The 22244-nt window shown below is 31.7% G+C and overlaps 1 protein-coding gene across 2 annotated transcripts in view; it reads right to left on the minus strand.

Moving 5' to 3' along the window:
- LOC143072290 (QRFP-like peptide receptor) overlaps positions 1-22244 on the minus strand; it is a 204515-nt gene that overhangs the window by 160046 nt on the left and 22225 nt on the right. Inside the window, exon 1 of one of the 2 annotated variants that reach the window (XM_076247151.1) lies at positions 385-522. The exons of the other annotated variant lie outside the window; for it this stretch is intronic. The gene's annotated coding sequence lies outside the window, so the exon portion shown is untranslated. Of the gene's footprint in view, positions 1-384; positions 523-22244 lie in introns of those variants that run through there. 2 annotated transcript variants of the gene reach the window in all.

The raw sequence follows: 22244 nt of genomic DNA on the forward strand, positions 1-22244 counted from the left end.
ATACTAAAATTTCAAAACTTTATGTATTGATGTTCTTATATACATTAAATTGAATTTGTGTTAAGTTTGTAAGTTAAGTATACATTAAATTTTGTACAGCTATAAATGCTTTCTTGTTTGTCCCTGTAAATTATGATCAATAAACGACTTTTAATTAACAATATCTGTTTATCTTTACGAAACCCATGATCATATTTTTCTGCCACAAAATAATGACCTCTGAGCAACAGCACGACAATTAGTTTGTCTTTCCGACATTGAAAAAGTGGTATTGTTATAATACATTCTTCACGATGAAAGTGTTCGCTTTATCAGAGATGCCTGGGGAAACAATTACGACCATACAAATCTGATATTGTACAAAAAACAACGTTAAAAGCATACCTTCTAGAAATAGAATTTGAAATGTCTTGTCTGTTTATTTTTGTTGTTGAAGCAAGGTTACAACACTATAGACTTTATAAAGTCGGTAATTGTCCTATGAAAGGATTGATAATGATTTCCGTCCATGCACTTTGTTTGCCAGCTTTTAAATCTTTAAGGTCAAACTAGGTGCCTTTCGAAATCATTTTGCTTAGATAACAAATATGTACGGAGTTATATAATATCGTCTTAGTCTAAAACTATTTTCTGTTCATCGTGAATTCACACTTTGACTTGAAAATAAAACAAGAAAATGTAAACGTTGCAAATCTTAGACATCATAATCGTTATACTGAAAATTGATTTTGATCCCTTTTTGACAAAGAATGTAGCCTCGGGCCTTACGTATGTATGTAGGTTTTTAATTATAAAACCTACATGTATGCTTTCATAATTTTTAAGATTGAGCTTTCAAAATGAGGCAAATTCAAATTTAGGTGTTATATTGAAATATTGCCAACCTACATGTACATGTAGCTACGGAATATTAAAGTGTGATTATGTATGATAGTTTTTGGTCACGGTTAAATTGTTAATTGTGTCGTTAATTTGTGTTATTATAAGAATTTAATGCTTCAATATTTTTTAGTCTATGTGATCAATAAAGCCATGATTATGTTTTATCGCAAATTCATCGCTCTTTTATTTGATTTCCTTTGTAGTCGTAGAAAATTTATATTCATAGTTTTTACTAGAAAAAATAAAATCACACAGTTCGATTGTTTTTGTAGTGACTTGATCTAAATACCTCAAATCTATTTGACGTCAAACTACAATATATGCCAAGTTCATCCGATAAGGGATTTCCGTAAATGTGCTAAGCAAACTCCTGATAAAGTTCTAATCTGAATATATATGCTTTGTACTTTTTAAAAGTCTTGTTCAATATATGTCATCTAATTTGATATATCAGTGGCGGATCCAGGGGGGGGGGGGGGGTTCCGGGGGTGCGCACCCCCCCCTTTATTTTTGCCGATCAATGCATTTGTATCGGGACATGTTTTGCACCCCCCTTTGCCCTGGGTTAGCACCCCCCCTTTCGAAAATTCCTGCATCCGCCCCTGTATATTAACCGACAATGGGATTTGTCAAATTAACTCTTCAACGTCATAGATAACACAATTCAAGAAATGACAAACAAAAGATAAGGGTGAAAGGCCAAGCAATTGCTTTCCTATTGTCTTGTTTCGCCTTTGTCAGTTGTCTAAAACTCATCAGATATAAGATGCTTAAAATGATTGCGAGTGAAGAGTGCTGTAAAGAGATTACTCGCATTCATGCAAATTTTGACGCTTTGAAATGAAGGTTTCATGCAGTTGTAAAACTATTTGGAAAAGTTTATTATAGCAAAACCCACATTTATGAGACACACAATCTTAATAAAAGTGAATCGAATTGACAAAATGCTCACAATGGGGTAAACTAAGGTTAACTATCTTAAAGTAAAATTCTGATCACATGTCTCCTCAATGACATCACAACGATCAAAAGATAAAAGTCTAATTATTATGACCCCTATTTGTCTTTATAATTTGATATTGGTTGTTTGGTTGCTGTCTCATGTCCGCGTGCCTTGCATAGTTTAATCATATCAATTCACTAATTATTTCCAAGGAACATGTACACCAGAGCATTTTTAAAGAAGGGTTGGCAGTGGTTGCTTCACATTTTGCACTCGTCAAGTTACATGATAGCCATTAGCCATGAAAGGAGAACAGATTATAGAATCATGACTTTGACAAACAAGAAATATCCGTGGTCATCATGGCAGTGACACACATATTCTTTGATGTGGAATTACCATTTTTATTGGAATGACGAAAACACCATAAAGATCTATCTTAGTATACTACGTGTGCCTTACTACATTTTGTAATTAATCATGAATGGATTAGAATATATATTGTCATGATCAAACAGTCATTTGCGTATCACATGTTATAATTAGACTTGTGTGACCTAATGAAATCTATTTTAGCATAGCTTTCATACAATATTCAGTGACCTCTTTACTTGGTAATGGTTGTTCGTAAGGTTCAAACATCATCATCTATGAACTAATTCAGTTTCAAAATTTTAGAAACATATTTAATAATCAGAGAAAATCGCATTTTGTGATATGAGCTGTCTGTTTTTTGCGTGTATTATGTATTTTTGCGTGTATTATATGGAATGCTTTTATCAAACACACCGTGAGAAACAAAGTGACTTTTATTGATTTTCGCATCTACTGGACAAAGTTGATACACTGATTAAAATCAGCAAAAGGTGACCGGCCAAGCACTTGTCAAATATCTATCATTGTATTGGTAAAGTTTGTGGAACGTAGACAATAAAAGAATATGTCATTCAAAACAGAGTGTTCATCATTAAACAAGTCAGTTCATTTCCGGTTGCTATAAATATTATACTCAACCTAATGAATTTCACTTGAACAGTTGGTAATTTCTTGAAAGATCTATTTCTTTAAAAGCTTTATTGTTTTAACCTTATATTGCTGTCAGTAAACTTTAATACATTTACCATAGAGAAACCAGGAAAAAGTTAAACGTTTGTTTCAGACGGTGAGCAAATAAAATTAAAAAAAAAACCACACAAACGTTGTTTAAGGTGATACATCAATTAAAATGCAACCGATTTTCAAAAACCGACCCATTTGGCAGAGTTCACATATTAAACAAATATTTTATTGATATTTACTCAAAAAAAAAAAAAAAAAAAAAAAAAAAAAAAAAAATTTAAACACACACACACACACACAATCTCAAATTTTAGAAAGTAATTTCAACGTCAAAACTGTATATTATTATTTTGAACAGCGAGACAGATGTATTTGTTTATCATCAAATATTTTGTAGTGATTTCATATTTTTTTAGATTGAAAGGCTAGTTTTAGCTCTTGTGACAATTATGCAAATACATGTCTGTTTAAGCGAGCCAGACGTATGGCAACGCACATTACCGAGTTGATGCTCCTTAAGTTTATTTCATGGGTAAAATCATTGTAATTCTTCCGTTTAGCTTGTCTTTAAATTGGTCGTGTCATACCCTCCTTTAATTTCGGAAAACACAGTTAATGAACTCGTATAAATTAAAGTAATGTTCAGTGTAGCAATAACGTTACAAATCTTTTCATTTTTCATTCATAATGCTCAATTTATCGTTTCTTTAAAATATTTGTATGCTCAAATTGTTTTGACCACTTGTATTTAAAATTCCTTGTAACCAAATATTAAGATTAGTTTCGTGCACTAAAGAAGACTAAAAGGTGCAGTAGTGAAAATTGAATAACGATTTCTTTAACGACTTCCGATTGTATCTCTTCTATAAAAATAAAAAGATGTGGTATGATCGCCAATTAGAAAAACTCTCCACAATTTAGACCAAATGACAAATTAAATGAAATTAAGGTGGTACCCAACACTTTCACTAAAATTAATTTGGCTCGTTTAATTTTCATTAATATTGACAAAGTATTTAATTTGACCCTTTTACAAAAATATAAAAAAATAAAATAATTTGAACCAAGCGTTTTATCAGAAAAATTACACTGGTTATATAACAGTTTCACTAACACTAATTTTGATCAATGGAGCTTTATATTGCCTTCACAACGCAATGTAATTAAACCGTTTAGCTGATATTACAGAGTTATCTCCCTGTAGTGTTAGGCACCACCTTAACACCCATAGGTCACCACCACACGGTATTCAACAATGAATAAAACCCATACCGCAGTCAGCTATGAAAATAATGAATAGCAGGCTTCTGGTTTGGACAGACACATATATAATGGGACAGAGTTACTGTTTCTTTGTTTTCGTGTTGCCTCTCGACAAATGAAATATAATCTAGAAGCTAATAAAACACTGGCTGGTAAATTGCTCTTCGTGGAAATTACGCACTGGACCTCCTTCAAATAATTATTGTCAACGCACGTAGATTTCGTAACATGAGAAGCTTTCAGTAGACAAGAGGGTGAGTTATATCGATGGGTTTGTTCTCAAACACTTCCCGTCCTCCTCAACTATTCATGGAATACTTATAAGGCAGTTGCAAAAACAAACCTATGGAATTGTTAACCATGTTGTCTACTCCAAATAAAAAAAAATTTAAAGCTATCATGAAAGAGTCACCTTACGTAAAAACATCGTCTAGTCATCTTTTAGTATGCGTGTAAAAAACTATAACAGCACTTCAATACAAAGCATCTTTCAGAACAATTTATAATGAAATAATATCAAATAAATATTAAGTACATTAAAACAAACCCCTTGAGAAAATGTAATTAATTTATTTGCTAATGGGTTGTTTATATATTTATTTAAGAAAAAAAAAAAATCTATAACAAAATGTATTTTTTTGTCATTGAAATGAAATATTTTAGACTACAGTTATAAACTCATGATAAACAGTAAGGTCATTAAAACTGGTTTATTAAGTAAATATACTGAGAATTACACTTTGTGAACTTATGTTTTTTCTATTCACTATGTCTAACCAGATTATACTATACGTAGACTGTAATTCATTTGACCTTTATCTGTTTGTTGTTTTTTTTTGGTAACTGAGGTAATTCGATGAATGAGATAAAAGGGTATTACTATTGGTAATGATGCGAGTGACATTATAATGGGCAGAAACTTCGAACCCTTCCGGTGTACTTTAATTAAGACATTTATGTTAATCAATGCATATGGTCGTATGTAACCAGTGGCGGATTCAGAATTTTTTATAAAGGAGGGGGCGCTGATTGACCTAAAAGGGGAGGGGTGGGGCGCTCCCGTCATGTTTTAGTGATTCCCTATATAATCTACCAAATTTTTCCCACGAAAGGGGAGCCCGGGTCCCCAGGGCCCGCTGGATCCGCCTATGGTAACGTTTTCCAAGGTACAAAAAAAAAAAAAATGTTGCGTACACGTAACTAATTTGATATTATTGTACATTCAAATTATGGTCATCAATTTTATTTCTATGCTGTAATTTGTGCCTTAAAAAAAAATCATGGGAAAGAAAATATCTAATTTAACGTATCTTTTTGCTGTGCCTTCAATATATAGATTCGTTGCATTTTCATTAGACCTATTTCAAATAGATAGGTAAGTAATCGAATAATTTGTTTTTGTGTAAATAAAAAATACAAGAATGCACGTGTTGCCGTTCTAGGCATAATATCCTACTAAGTATTAGTTATTCAAAGTTTTGGAAACAGTTCGAAGATGTTTGACCGATCCAACGTTTCAAATAACCACTGTCAATTAAGCTACTGATACAACATGAAGCCATATGCATCACTTTGAACAAGGAAAGCATATGACCTAAATCATAAAAATAACCATGTACATGTATATAGAACAATCGCCATTAACACTTAATAAGATGACTGTTAAATTCTATGAACCTTGCAAATAGGGACTAATTCAAAGCAACAGCTAAACCTTTAAATCTAAAACTTATTGAAATACAAATAAAAAGGTGTGAATGCAATTATATATACATGCATCAATTAGATTGTTATAGATAGTAAAACAATTTATTAGATTAAAAACGGTCCAGCTGATTTGTAAAATGCATAATTGCTTGTTTCTAATCCTCCTTTTTACTAGATTTGATTTCATGTTAGCTAGTTTATTAGAACACGCAGAAAATTGAAAAAAGTCTACAGTCTAATTATTGGTAGATATAAATTGTCAAGTAGTAAAATGAAATTCTTATGTAATATAAATAACTTGAAGCTTTAAGTACAAACGATGAGAAGATTTATACAATACAAATGGTAACATTCTATTTTGTTTTTGTGATAGTCACTTAAATTGTTTCATTTGTTTGAAATGGAATTGTGCATGGAAATGACGACCCAGTTTCGTTTCTTATAGTTTTGTTTTTTGTCGTTTTTATTTCATACTAGTTTCAATGTCAATAAGTCACGGTATCGTTCTTGTAGTGAATTCGAATCGATATCAAGGTTAAAAAATATGGTTTTTAATCTTCCTTTGATAACAAGCAATTCAATGTGAAGAACTAAGAATTGTCATTATGGAGAATCATATGTCATTTGTGCTTGGTTCAGTTGTTGATATTTTGAATTAAGTTTTAGCATATTCAAAATTTAGATATTCTTTACATGTTTTTGTGATTAGTTATGCATATGCATTGCTTTTATGTCTTCTTCTGGTATGAGATTGGTGAATTCACGGTCTTCTTTTACCTGACTGAATTATTTTCAAAATTTGTATTAATCGGGTTATAATTGCCACCGGAACAAGAAGAATAGTTTGGGAGGCAGGCGCATTTGCCATTTACAGTGTCAACATCTGATGTCATTTTATTATTGCATTGCGCAAAGTAAGTATTTTTTTCCAAACTAGATCCACTATAGCATACGGTCAAGGTTTCTGTGATATACATTTGCTCTAGTAACCGGTCTTTCACTCATGACTAGGGTCATGACATTGAGCACCTGCGACTTGATACCTTAAAAGGATATCTTGTACAACTTCCGGCAAAGTAAATCAAAACTAACATGAACCTTTTTCTGAAATATGAGCAACGAACAAGCTAAAATTAAAAACTTATTCGGAGAAACGCCCGAAGTGCAACAAATATTTTCACTGTTAATTAAGTATAATAGAATTTCTGATTTACAGTTTTTAATTAAAGACAAAAACACGAATAAATAATTGTACTTTTCGTGTAAAGTATAAATGCAGTGCCTGAAAATATAAGACATGTTAAAAAAGTCATCAAAACTATTTAATCGATAATGTGGTATAATTCAATATGTTTATATGCCCTGACTGGAAATAAATGTCCATAAACAAACAATTTATGGACATAAATGGCATCAACATCCAGTATGCTTAAGTCGCGTTATTATACCATTGGGGATTTGTTATTCTTCGAGAGGTTAGAAAAAAATAACGGTTTTATTTTAGGCATTTAATTTCAACAACTAAACCTATGCAAAATTATTCTTTAAGAAACTGAAATGAGTTATAAACGAATAAGTAGAAACAGTTTTCTCTTAAACCTTCAGAATTGATTTCTAGTGTCGGCTGATGTTGAAAAATAGGCGAATGACATTAAACCATTTTAAAAATGTTTAAAGTTTGAGGGAAAAAAATGAATAAATTTACAGATAAACTAAATGTTAATTTATTCACCTACAGCGTTTTAATCACTTTGGGAGTTTAACCCGCCGCATTTTTTCGCCTGTCCCACGTCAGGAACCTCTGGCCTTTGTAAGTCGTGCGTGTTTTTTAAGTTTTAGTTCATTTATATGTTTCGTAATTTAGTATGACGTCTATTTTCACGTAACTAGTAACCATTTTGGACCATTCTCAATTGTATCTCTACCCCATAAAAACTATTGCAAAATTTCTTTCATATCATGATGATGCAGAAACTTTTGCATGATCATGGGTTTTACTGACTGTTTGAACTCTAGGTTATCATCTTCTTTTTGTTTACCCTAATGGCTATAAAAACAAACAGCTTGTTTTTCACGTACAATATAAAAATAAAATGTAATTTATGATATATCTTCATTATGGACCAGATGACGTTGAAGTTAGCAACTACATGTCACCGTACGGCTTTAAACAATTAGCAAAAACCAATGCCGCAAAGTAAAGTGTTTAAAAGACCCCAAAATAACAAATTAGGAAAAAATAAACCGTAAAAAAACACACAAAACAGCAAGTATAGATCTGAGATTACTCGCATTTAAGTATGCAAGAAAAAGTATCAAAACAAATGTCTTCTTTCCATTTTTTTTCTCTCACTCAAGTTTGGTAGTTCTTTACGTAAGGAAAATTTTAATGCCCGACAAACACGTGAACTTTAACCGAGAGAGAATCAAGATATATAATTAGAAGGAGGAAAATACCAACACGCTTACAGTTCTTTCTGTTCGATTTTTTAAAAGAACTGTAATGTTTTTCTAATGACTCGAATGCTATTCATTTGGACATAGTTTATATGTTTCAAAATGTAAAATTATATAAATTTCTTTTGAAAGTTGAAAATGCATATCAATTCTTCGTTGTAATTAACAACTGTCAGACATACTTATTATTTACACATGATGAAAGATTACCAAGATAAGTTCAGAATAGCAGCAAAATTGTACGATTGATATTTAGATCGACATCACTGCTTATTATATTGGTTCTTAGTCGAGGTTTATATTAGTCTTTAAAATGTTCATATATCAATGTACATGTATTAGTAACAATATCGATCGTCAAAATGTGTTTGTGTTTATTTGAACAGCCTCTCTTTACTAATTGATTTGTTTTCGACATTCTATACAACAGGAATGCTTTGCAAAGAAGGTCGAAGATTTGAGGCGGACAATTCGGACTGCCACTAGAAAATAATATTATTTAGTACAGGGGCCTTGCAACTGGCAAATTGCGGACCTGTCAGATAGGTTGCGTGAGAGTTCTTAAACCTTTCGAGAACAGTAATTTGGACACTGCTGGCGATTCCTGATGTCTTTTTTTAACATTTAAAACGAATCAACGTCAAGAATCATTATGGATACTAGTGCCGCCCTTGTCAATATAGACGCCCCACATAATTTGATTCATGTTCAACCTTAGGTGCTAAAGAACATTTGTTTCGTTATCTGAATTTTGTCAAGGAATTCAGATGCCATAATCCTCCATATTTATATAATAATCTTAATTTCCGAACACTTTCCGATTTGGCCGTTTATAATTTATTAACTCTGTCTTGTATGATTTTTAATTTTAGTTTCTTGTGTATAATTCGGAGTTTAGTATGATGTTCATTATCACTGAACTAGTATACATATTTTGTATATGACCAGCTGAAGGACACCTCCAAGTGCGGGAGTTTCTCGCTACAGTGAAGACCCATTGGTGGCCATCGGCTGTTGTCTGTTCATTGGTCGGATTGTTGTCTCTTTGACACATTCCCCATTTCCATTCTCAATTTTATTAGTATAGTCGTCTGCTCTGTAATTTTACAGATTGTATCCTATTCCCGATTGTGACATTTTGACTGAACGTGAATTCCCATGACAGGTGTTGCATACGTAGCAGAAGACGCTTACCCTGTCTGGCTCCCTTTGGAGTTCATGCAATAACCCCATTTTCTGTTTGCTACATTGATTTGTCTCTAAGTCTTCCTAATTGATTTACCAGATTTGGATATCGTAAACTACGGTCTCTTTAGTTTACTTGTTTGAAATAACGAGGCTATCTAAAGTCTACATGGTGTGCACACGATGAACTTTTGATCAAGATACTAGTAGTAATTTGAGTAAAAACGTTCAATAAGATTTGTAACTTCCGTCAAATCGCCTTTTTCCTCATTGAATGTTATGCTAGAAGTTAACCAACATACTTCCTTGTCGCTTGTAATGTGATAACTGGACAAAACAGGGAAACTGGTCGTAAATGACTAGCTTAAAATACTTTACTGTCAAACAAGTTAAGTTATTATAAGGATAAGAAGCAAGTTACAATAACATTCTACTTGAAAGTCTTCCTTTATACACTATAAACAAGTTAGGTGACACCATATTATTAAACGACATTCATTATGTTTACTTTCCTGAAAAGTACTTTAGGACTTAATCTATATCGGCCAATGACGTACAAACAAACACATGTAATGTTAAATCATTGTTGGTTGGAAATCGTCCAGTGACATATATATCATGCACGTGCAGGACGAGATCAAATTAACAATACGTACAATAGGTAGTTAGGTACTGTAATATATGCTTTCCGGGAGAAAGTCGGGAAATTTATACTGTCAATGAAAATTGAGGGTATATTGCACAGGGACAGAAAGTTGGTCTTACAACAGGCTAAATACGGACCCTTTAATTATACAAGTGTAACACGGGTTCGAAACGTGTCGTAAACTTGGCGTTCTCTCTACACGAGTTTCCGGATTTAACGTCATCATTCTGACCGGACGTGGCGGTATACTTGTATATTCCGCACTGCCAAACAGACGCCCTACTTTGGCAAAGGTTTTACATTCGGTCGGAAGAAGGCCTTTGAGTTCAAACGGCTATTGCATTTAGCGAAAACACGTGGACGTCGCCAGTAAATTGAAACGCTGGCATCATCAACTATGTACCTATACTCCAAACCTCAAACCATTTTCCAACACCAAAAATTGGTCAACATTTCTTTCAATTTCTAAAAGTACAAGTGCTTTGATATATGTTAAATTAATGTTGACAAAGCTAAATGCTTCGAGTTCTAGAATTAATTTTCGCATTCTTCACAGAAACATAGGTAAACAAGTAAATTCCATGTTGAAGTAATTTATTCCAACTGCTAAATTGTACTAATTGCTCACATTTCAAAGAAGCGCTTCACTAAATCAGATAATTTTTACGAAATATCCCGTTACTTACGCAACATCAAAAGCATATTTTGAAATAAAGATGGGATAATATGACAGTGTTTAACGTCAAAAATATAGTCAATAACAGGATTATAAAGAAGGGTGAAATGATCTATTATAGAGTTCTCTGGAGAAAATGTATTCGGTAATAGCAAGAAATAATGTATTTCCACTCTCTTGTCAGTACCCAATAATACAACTAAGATTCGATTTCATAAATATAGTTAAGGGTAATGTTGTTTTTTTTCTTTCTTTTCATAGCAACATCTTCAAAACACTTCAATTTCTACAAATACACTGTGATTCCTTCATTTAAAAATAATATTTCTCAAACGTTTGGATACATGTAGCCTATTGTATTCTAAGAGATAATTTTACCGTATTTGATGCTTGGTCTACGTGAAACGTAGGATTAACTGTCGCCAGTTGAGTTTTCCTAGCGATGCGTAAAAAAAATACAATGTCAATACATTCCAGAATTCAAATTTTGACTTTACTTTGTTACAGACAATCATGCAGAACCATTGGTACAAAAAAACTTATTCAGTAAGTGGTGATTACTAAATGTTTAAATGCCTCATTTGTGAAAGCACTAAGTATAGTTTTTATGTTTCATTCTTTCTGGCTATCCATATTCTGCGTGTCCCTAATCAGGAGCCTGTAATTCAGTGGTAGTTGTTTGTTGCTTTATGTCAAATTTGCTTTTCCTTCATTATTTTGTTTATAAATCCTGCTATTAGTTTTTTTTTCGTTTGAATTGTTTTACATTTATAATTTGGGACCTTTTATATCGACTATGCGGTATATGTTTTGCTCATGGTCAAAGGCCGTAAAGTCCTCTATAGTTGTTTACCTTTACATTTTAATCATAAAGATATGTGGTAGACTTGTCGATAAAACAGCTATCACCCAAAGTTCAATTGAAGAGGATGTAACCAATGATAGGCAACCTTCTTCAAAAATAAGAAAAACCCATACCGTGTGATCGGCTTTAAAAGATCCCGACATAAAACATATGATTCAATTCAATTGCGAAAACTAACAACCTAATTTATATCAAAATAGTTTACGAAAAACAAGTATGACAGACATGAAACAAAGACAACTACTGAACTAAAGGCTCCTGACTTGGGGCAGACACACGAAAAACATGTTTGTGAGCGCTCAACCCTCACCTAACCTGGGACAGTATACAGTACAACATAAGAACAAACTATGAAAATCAGTCGAAAATGCTTAACTAATCAGCTGGATACGAATAGAAATACATCTAACAAACATTCAGTGGTTGTCATCTGTTTATGTGTTACACTTTTGTTTTTCGTTCATTTTTTTTACATAAATAAAGCCGTTAGTTTTCTCGTTTTAATTGTTTTACATTGTCTTATCGGGGCCTTTTATAGCTGACTATGCGGTATGGGCTTTGCTCATTGTTGAAGGCCGTACGGTGTTATAGTTGTTAATGTCTGTGTCATTTCGGTCTTTGTGGATAGTTGTCTCATTGGCAATCATACCACATCTTTTATATATATACGAAGTTGACGTGAACTTGTACTGTAACATCAATACAAAAAAACCTAAAGTACAGATCTGAGAGTACTCGAAGATACTGACAGCTAGTTCAAAGCCAATGACAACTAATAAAAAAACATGTATGATGATCTCAGACTAAAATATCAATCAGTACACATCCGACATCAATTGACTTAGTAAAAGACATCATTAACAGTCACAAAAAAAAAAAAACATGATCTTGTGCAATGCCAAACTATAAGTACCGACAGATTGTAGTACCTTGAAAGGAAATATTTTTAACATTTAGTGTGCATTTAGAATAAGTTTATTTTAATAATTGATATGTTTACCAGGATCTTATCCTAATTTTCGGGCTCTGTTTACAACGTCACAAATGTATTTGATCTCTTGCCCTTGTCAATTAAACCACATATTCTTATTTTTCTATTATGCTCCTGGCATAAATGTTTATATATCCGGATATAAAACAAGTTATTCGATATACAATGTGCTTAGTATACATTTAATTTCCTAGTAAGATGAAATGATCTATTAAACAAACGTGAGATAGCGTTTATATTATAGAGAAACACTTCACGAATACATCCAATATAATACAGATACATGTACACCCAACATGCAAGCTAAAAGATCTTCCCATTTAGTTCAATAAAAGTACATGACATGGTCTTCTGATGAAGTTAATGTCATTTTTGGACTAAGTTGAATTGCATCAAAATGTAAAATTAATTTTTGCATTATTCATCTGAACATAAAAAATTATAAATGTGACCAAAAAGCACTTTTGATGAATAATCAGAATTTAATAACATAGGGAATTAGGGACAATCTTCCGTATATTTGTTTCAATCAGTGTCAAGATCTACAACTAAAGTCTGAATAAATATATACTGAGTCCCTATTGATATTAGCATTGAATTGTATTGCCGATATTTATTTTCTGTGTTATGTATTTATCTGTTTACAAGAGTTTAAAAAAAGATGAAAAGGCTAAAGATTTGTAAACAAACCGTCTATCAGGGCCTTCAATCCTATAAACAGAAGAATAATGCTCTTACTGATTTGTCATTTTGTTAGATCTCACATTGCTGAGTGTTTTTGCTATCTATCTCTGGTATTCAAGATAATACTAAACGGTTAGTTGAGTGCTATAACACATTTAAGGACTGAATGAATAGTTTCCTTGTTATCAACATTAATTTTAATAGATTTTTTGGTGATCATTATTTCTGTAACTGAATATTGATTATAGTTTATAAAGTAATAAGCAAAAGTGCAAAAAATCAAAAACATAATCATTTAAGGGCAACCATTTCTTAAAGCAATACATATTTTTTTTCAATCATTTTTGCATTTCTATGGACTAAGTCTTTGAATCCATTTTCTATATAGTTATTATAGTCATAAAGATTACTGTCATATTGGCAGTTTGTTGTTGTATTGTTGCTTCTATTTGTTTTGCTCACCTGGCCCAAAGGGCTGTTCTCATCACTTGGCGTCTGTCGTCTGTCGTTAACTTTTACCGGATCGTATCTAAATTTCCGGGCTCAATTTACAACATCACAAATGTATGTCATTTGATTTCTTACCATTGGCAATTATATCACATCTTCATATTTTTGTATTATGCTCCTGACATAAATGTTCACATATCCTGATATAATACGAGTTACGTTATAATTTTATTCGCTATAAAATGTGCTTACATGTGTGTCCCTGTCAATATGAAATAATCTAGCGTTTATACTATAGAAAACCACTTCATGAAGACACCTAATATAATTCTAATTTTAAATGTACACCCAACATAAGTTCTAACAAGCTTAAAGGTCTACAATTTAATTCAATAAAAGTACAGGACATCGTGTTCTGATGAAGTTAATGTCATTTTGGGACTAAGTTGAATTACTTTAAAATGTAAAATTAATTTTTACATCATTTATCCGACCATATCAAAACAAGTTAACTGCACATATGAATACTATTAACTGTCAGAATATACTAATTACTAACATTAGCACTTACACAGATAATGTTTTCAGAAATATTTCATCACATGCAAAACATCAAAGTAATATTGTGCTTTACAATAAATATGAGATAGATATGACAATGTTTCCTTTAATTTCCATCAAAATGTTTTCAAAATCATATTGCGATCAAAAAGCAATTCTGATGAATAATCAGAATTCAATAACATAGAGAATTAGGGACAATTTTCCGTGTATTTGATTCAATCAGTGTCAAGATCTATAACTAAAGTCTCAATAAATATATATTGAGTCCCTATTGATATTAGCATTGAATTGTATTGCTGATATTTTTTTACTGTGTAACGTGTTTATCTGTCTATAATAATTTCAAAATAAAAGATGAAAAGGCTAAAGATTTGTCAAAAAAAGTCAATCCAGGGCCTTAAATCCTATAAACAGAAGAATAATGTTCTAAGTGATTTGTCATTTTGTTAGATCTCACATTGCCGAGTGTTTTTGCTGTCTATCAACATTCAAGATAATTAGTAAACATGCTAAAACGGTTAGTTGAGTGCTATAACACCTTTTAGGACTGTATAAATAGTTTTAATGATATCAAAATTAATTTTTATAGACTTTTGGGTGATCAATTTTGCTATATATATAGTTTCTGAATATTGAGATAAAAAAGGTCTCCTTTATTTATTTCAAATATAAATAGGTATTCGGTCAATTGTGTATGCCATCGAAACTATTGATGCTTCCATCTGTCAAACAGTCGAAGTTCGCGTTCATATATCATATATGAAGATCATATATTAAATATTAATCATAAGTCTGGTTTCATACAAATTTGCCGTCAATTTGATAGCTTATTCCTTATTTGTTTTAGTGCTATTATATGTGTGCGTAATTTGCTATAGACTCAGTGTTTAACCTGCTGCGACAGTGTGCATGCTTTTCAGCAGTGATGTTTATAAATAAACACAATATTACCAGGATGAAAATTGTTTACGCCAGACGTGCGTTATGTCTACAAAAGACTCGTCTGAGTAACGCTAGAATAAAACAAGTTAAAAAGACCAAAAATTCGAAGGTGAAGAGCATTGAGGACTCATAATCACAAAAGTTTGGCCAAATACTGCTAAGACAATCTATTCCTGGGGTAGACAATCCAATGACTTATAGCATAATTCTTATTCATGCATGCATGTCTATAATGTGTTCTGCTGTGGTAATCGTATCTTAAAATATTTCAATCCTTATAATTTTATGGGTTGATTTAAAGATAACTTAAATAAAATACAAAAATAGTACGAAATAAATGTGATTGTTAAATTTTATATATACTGTTTTGTGATTCTTTGTAAAATATTTGTTTGTTTTTGTTCTGATTGAGATTGCGACACGGTGATGACTGCTGCACCCATATTTTGACAATTTTACCAATTACGTCTGTTTTGTTCACGCGTCGTTGTCGATATAATGGAATTTGATGCGACTGTGAGAGGTTTAGCGCTATAAAAAAACACAGGTTCAATCCACCATTTTCTACATTTTCCAAGAAAATGCAGGTACCAAGTCAGGCTTACGACAGGGTGTTGTCCATTCGTTTGATATGTTTTATCTTTTGATTTTACCATTTGATTAGGGACTTTCCGTTTTGAATTTTCCTCGGAGTTTAGTATTTTTGTGATTTTACTTTTCATTTATAGTTCAGATTTGTCTTTTGACATTTCTCTTATAAGAAATACTAAGTCTTTCCTACCTCAGGAATAGATTACCTTAGCTGTATTTGGCACAACTTTTTGGAATTTTTGTCCTCAATGCTCTTCAGCTTCGTACTTGTTTTGGTCTTTTAAAACTTTTTTGGATTCGAGCATCACTGGTGAGTCCTTTTTAGACGAACCGCGCGTCTGGCGTAAATACAAAATTTAATCCTGCATGGTATTTATGATGAGTTTATTAACATCAGTATTGTATTTGTATATAATTTGCATTGCGTTTGTCTTGTGTAAACCCTATAAAATAGCTTATGTAAGCTAGTTTTATGTGGTATACATACTTAAAATATAACCTTTGATTTGATTTTATTTCATATCTACATTTGCTCGATTGTTAAATGTATGATAGAGGTCAACACGTGCAGTTATCATAATTTAGTTTTTTAAACTTCTTACTTGATATAAAAGTACATTTAGCCCACATAATTATCGAGGGATTGACACAGTTAGCACCCGCAGCTTAACATAACAGAAACTGAAATATAAGCTTAGCTGATAAACAACAATGCTTGTCACACGTAATCGCTGGTAATGTAATACTGAGCGATACGGGAATCAGCGATTCAAGATAAATAAGGTTATCATCCTAACATATTTCAATATCATTTTGAAAATTTTGTCTCATCTTTGCGAGTACAAATCAATGGATAAATGAGAAGAGTGGTTTAAGCAACACTTTTTTACAAATGAGATTTTGTTATGAAGTAGGGCTATAGGGTTAATCGCACAGGTATCTTGTCGATTTTAAAGAAAGGGTTAATTTTTTGTATAAACCCAAGAAAGACGAATGTTCAGTACGAAAAATATTTATTTCAAATTGCAGAATGAATAAAATAGTGTTTTGGTAAATTTCTATAATTGTGGACTTAAAAACATATTTAACCCCATCTCATATTTCCGCCCGTCCCAAGTCAGAACCTCTGGCATTTGTTAGTCTTGTAGGTTTATATTTTAAATTTCTGTTCATTTATATGTTTTGGAATTTTAGTGCAATGACCATTTTTCTGAACAATTTTGTCAGCTGAAGACCGCCTCCGGATGCGCTATTTGCTCGCTGTGTTGAATACCCATTAGTGGCTGTGTGTTGTTCTCTGCTTTTTGGTCGGAGTGTTGTCTCTTTAATACATTGCTTGCTTCCATTCTCAATTTTGAGATTATACCTTCAAGTATAACATTTGTCACAACTTTTGTTTTCAAAAGTTCTTCAACTAGTTAAATTTTGGGGTTTGTTAACGACATCGATGAATCTTGTGTAGATGCAACGAGCTTAACATACAGTATCTTTAGTGAGTTTTTACAACCAGTGGGTGTTGGAAGTTTCATCAGCACAGAAGCCATGCAATTTTACTGCTGTTATCATCATCTGTGAGTTTATTTATAAAATGTTACGGCTTTTTATCTAGGAATATTGTCAACTTTGGGACATTTTCAGTAGTTATAATGTTCGATGCATGCTTTATTTTTATTTTATTTTTTTTTTACCTTTTAAAACTGGTTAGTCTTATCAAGACGAAATGCGCGTCTGTATGGTGTTTATATATTTTTGAATCGCCCACTTAACCAGCGTTTGTTCACGTTATAAAGTCCGATATGAATTTTTTTTTAAGATATTCTATTATTTTTCTTTCATCAGTTCTCCCTCCCTTTGAAGCCTTCGGTGATCTATTCCAAATATTAATGAATATAACGAAAAAGATAAATTTAAGTGAAATTTTCAAGAGAAAAAACATACTTACGCAGCGGTTTGAAGGTTAATAATTATTCATGAAGTAAAATAAAAACTATTTTGTGTAGCATACATCTAAAACTGTATTTTGTTTTATTTGTTTTTGCATAGCAAGCAACACTTCGTGACTTTGATGCTATTTGTTTACAGTATACTGTTGACAAATTACATTTCTTATCTTTCTAAGGACAGACAATGTGAATGTCTTAGACGTACAGGAAAGAATTTCATTTGTTTAGTCTGTAAATCTTATGCAACTAATAGTAACAAACCAAATGATTAATATTCTGACGGATTGTGTAAACAGATTACGGCAGTAGAAATTATTTAGAAATGGGCGTATTTCTCGAATAGAAATCAAGGTCATAAACTTGGTTGAGATTATTTGTGGTAGATCAAAATTAATGTATAAATGAATGAATAAATAAATAAAAAAAATATGTGGCAATAGAAAGTGTTTTCATTTTGAATTTATGGATTTTTGTTTTTTTCTGTAAGAAAAGAAACCATCTATGCATATTCAGTCCGAGAAAAAAATAACATGTAACACAATAAGAAGATATTATAATAGGTAAGTCGACCAGTATGAAGGTTGAAAAATTTGGAATGCCTCTCGAAAATGAGTATAATTCCGAGAGTCAGAAACTTTTGGAAAGGCCTCTCATAGAATTGTGCTTATGTTATGATAAATAAAATATAATGAGCAGAACATTCAATATTTACGAGCAATCAGATTTATCGCACCTCTTCTCATCAGAAATGGTTGCATATTTATACATCATCCACTGCCTACATTTAACAAGCACACTAGCAAGAGTTTTTCAGCCGAACGCGAATAGCCTAGAAATATTTGTTTTGCTCATTTCATAAATATATTGCTGTGGACCATTTATGAACTAATAATACAATGTACTCATCTTTGTGTGTTGATGTTAATTCGAAAGTGAAAATTTGAAATCCGCATGACAATGAAATAGTCAACTACTTTGATTATATGATTATTGTGATATAACTTCAGTCGTAACATGACTCTTCCAATTCACTTTTTTTCTCTACCTAATGTAATGGTAATTCCTTGTCATCTGACACAGTTTATTTAATGTCTTTAAAATTTACGGCATCTTTCATCATTATTACTAATGACACGGATAAAAGAAATCGCATAGTTGGTAATTTGGTATTACATTTAGAAAAAAAAAAAACAGCGGAAATTTTACTTTGGGACAAAGATATTTTAACTTAATTCATGGAACCAATACAGAAAAAGGTTTACTTCGTTAATTTGTCTATTTAGAGTTTGTTGACCGTCTCGATGTATTTATGTGTCATATGAATTATTATCCAATTTGTCACTCTTATGTTATCGACCTCTTTTAAGCCATACTATTTTTCTTAAACGGTTCAGATTCGTTTTTTTTTAAAAAGCAAAATAATATTTATCTGCATTATCACGACAAATGTCAACTCTAAATTACAGCATTTCCTTAAATGCTTATTTTGTTACCATTTCATTCGAAGCCTTTTAAAAATATATTCTAGCGTCATTGCCAGTTATGTTCTGTTAATTCAAATTACTTGATTTCGTAGAAATATTGCTTCTTTAAATACCACCACTAATGGCACAAATAAATTCAATCATTTTGTTGGTATTACGTTAAGAAACATTCAACATTGATCTTGTGAGCAGCTATAATATGCATACCGTATAAACACGTACTGGATATTTCTTCGCTGTTTTATGTGTCAATTTACAATTTGTTGACCGTTTCTGTATAGTTATGTGTTAGATTACCACGTACATATAGTTGTTGTGGTTTACATATCATGTCCGTTTCTTTATTTTACATTTTATTTTGATTTTGTATGATCAAAAAGACGAACAGTTTTAAGTTGCTCGGTCTTTCGCTTTCTGTTCATAGTTTTGTGGATGATTGTTTTAACGCAGGGATATAAGGTTGTGAATTTGGACTGCATTTGAAACATGGAACTATGTTGGTAAGAGGCAAACGTTTTGTCTTGTAACTTGTGAACCCCGTAAAGAGTGTTTGTGTTCAATCTTTTATATGCAGATATCGTGACAGCCCCTTTACACGACGAATCGGAGTTTACGTTCACAATTCTAGCAGACGTGGTTGTGTAATTATACATCTAGCAAAGTAGACGGTCGTCCCTCTTAAGCGGTATATGTGAATCGCCATAAAGGGGGAAGTCTGATTTTTCTAGGTCACAGTCAACTATGACATCAGATCAAAATAATCGTCATGATACATTAAATGTTTGACACAGGCATTTAATAATGTTTATTTTTATTTCCTTAAAACTATTGACGAGCCAACGTCATTTTACATGAGTAACTTAGCTGCAGATTATTATTTTTCAAACTAGTATATATACATGTACTCGTAATTTTATTACACATTTCGCATATCTTGTTTATCATTCAGTTTGTAAAGGATGCAATCTAAACTAAAGAAAAAAGACACTGATTAAATATCTCTCTTTAATGAAAAATAAATGTATTGTAGTTGGTAATACAATCTAAAAGAAGTACAGTACTCGTGTTGAAACTTGTATTCGTTGTTTTTTCTTGGCAATTTTATACTGTTTAATCAGAACTTAGAATACAAAAAATGTACCGAGTTTTTTAAAAGCTTAATAACATATTTCAATTTAAAAACATTGATCAGTTACACTGAAATGTTCTTGACTCTTAGCATTTGTATACTGGTAAGATTCTTTGTAATTCAAACTAATCGCAGAATTGCATGTGCTATTTACTTCTATTTTTGAGATAATCACATAATAAACTCTAATTAAATACATAATCTATGAATAGCTGTATAAAACTATAGTAATTTCTTGACAACAAATATTTTTAAGATCAAATGATACCACGATTGAAAAAACTTGATTAACCGCACACGATATGACATTTCTGATAAACCTTTCGAGACACGCTTACAGTCGAAACATTTGAAAGACAAATGCAAATAAACATAAGTGCAGAAAAGTCAATAAGGACAACATTTTCAAAAAAATCTAATCACATTTTTTTCATTGACTTTCAATTGAAGGAGGAATAGAATGAATTCAAGGAAGAAATGGAATATATGCAACTTTGTGTAGCAAAAGTAGAAACATAATCGAAAAAGAACGACAACGGACCATCGATGAAATATATTTATTTTCTTTATCAGTTTGTCAATTTCAAACAATTTTATATTTTTGTTTCATAATAATGATATTTTTTTAATTTTAGAGCGAATAGCTAATCATGTATTGAGCTCTCCTCACAGTCATATTTGACAACCAATCTCAGGAACAGCTCTAGAGTTTTAATCCAGAAACACCTTAATCACGATTCTATCAAAATAAGGGTACAGTCGTATATAATAAAAATTATTTGAGTTACCACTCGAAAACCAACATAACTGACGAACCCTGACGGACAGATGGACGGACGACGGGTCAAACACTATATACGAAGGACGGTTCAAAAATATAGACGAAGTACCCGAAGGTAAATAAATACTGTAAAAGCAGACATTTTTGTGGAGGATTAATTTCGTTTATATCGTGGAAAGAATATATCCACGAAATTAAAATCCCCACGAAAATGTAACCTCCATATAATGCCACTTACATTTGAGGAAACCACGAAAGTAAATCCCTAGAAATTGTCACCCCACGAAAATTAATGTTTCTACAGTAATCATACATCTTTTTGTACATTTGTATTACAATGTAAATGACGCAATGTCTGTCAAACCACCGAAGTATTATAACGACACCATGTCCAGACAGAAGAATTTCAGAAACGTTATTTAATGATTGATTCATTAAAACATGCGTGCAAAACAGCTATTTTACAAGTGACAGATAATTACATTGCAAAACAACAGGAAAACATACAGATATATTTAGTGTTAAATAAGGAAAACAAGTGAAAAATAACAGAATAATGACTAAATTTAGTGAAATAAAATTACCTATCACAAGGATAAAATCTATATTTATACTGAATAGACAAGTTAAAAAATATAAATAAGTCTTTTAGTTTGACACCGTCATATGAGACATCTCTTATACCATTGTTAAGATGTATTCAAGTGAAGAAATAGTATTAATAAACAAGACCCCATTACAGAAGACAATTACAAATAGTTAAACAAATGTTTATGTACATTTATATTCTATTTCGGCACATTTTAAATCTAATTGTCTAGGTGTCCAATTTTAAATTAGAGTCACTCTACCAATTTTAAATTTTATGTCATAAACGATGAATATAAAAAAGAAGGTGGGTATACAGACAATGATTTTTACTTGAAATAATAACGATAATTATAAGAAACAGAGGGAATGCCAAGCTTTTAATTACCGAACAGTTATCTCCATCTCGTGTTG

Source organism: Mytilus galloprovincialis, chromosome 4, assembly GCF_965363235.1.
Source record: "Mytilus galloprovincialis chromosome 4, xbMytGall1.hap1.1, whole genome shotgun sequence".
Taxonomy (NCBI): domain Eukaryota; kingdom Metazoa; phylum Mollusca; class Bivalvia; order Mytilida; family Mytilidae; genus Mytilus; species Mytilus galloprovincialis.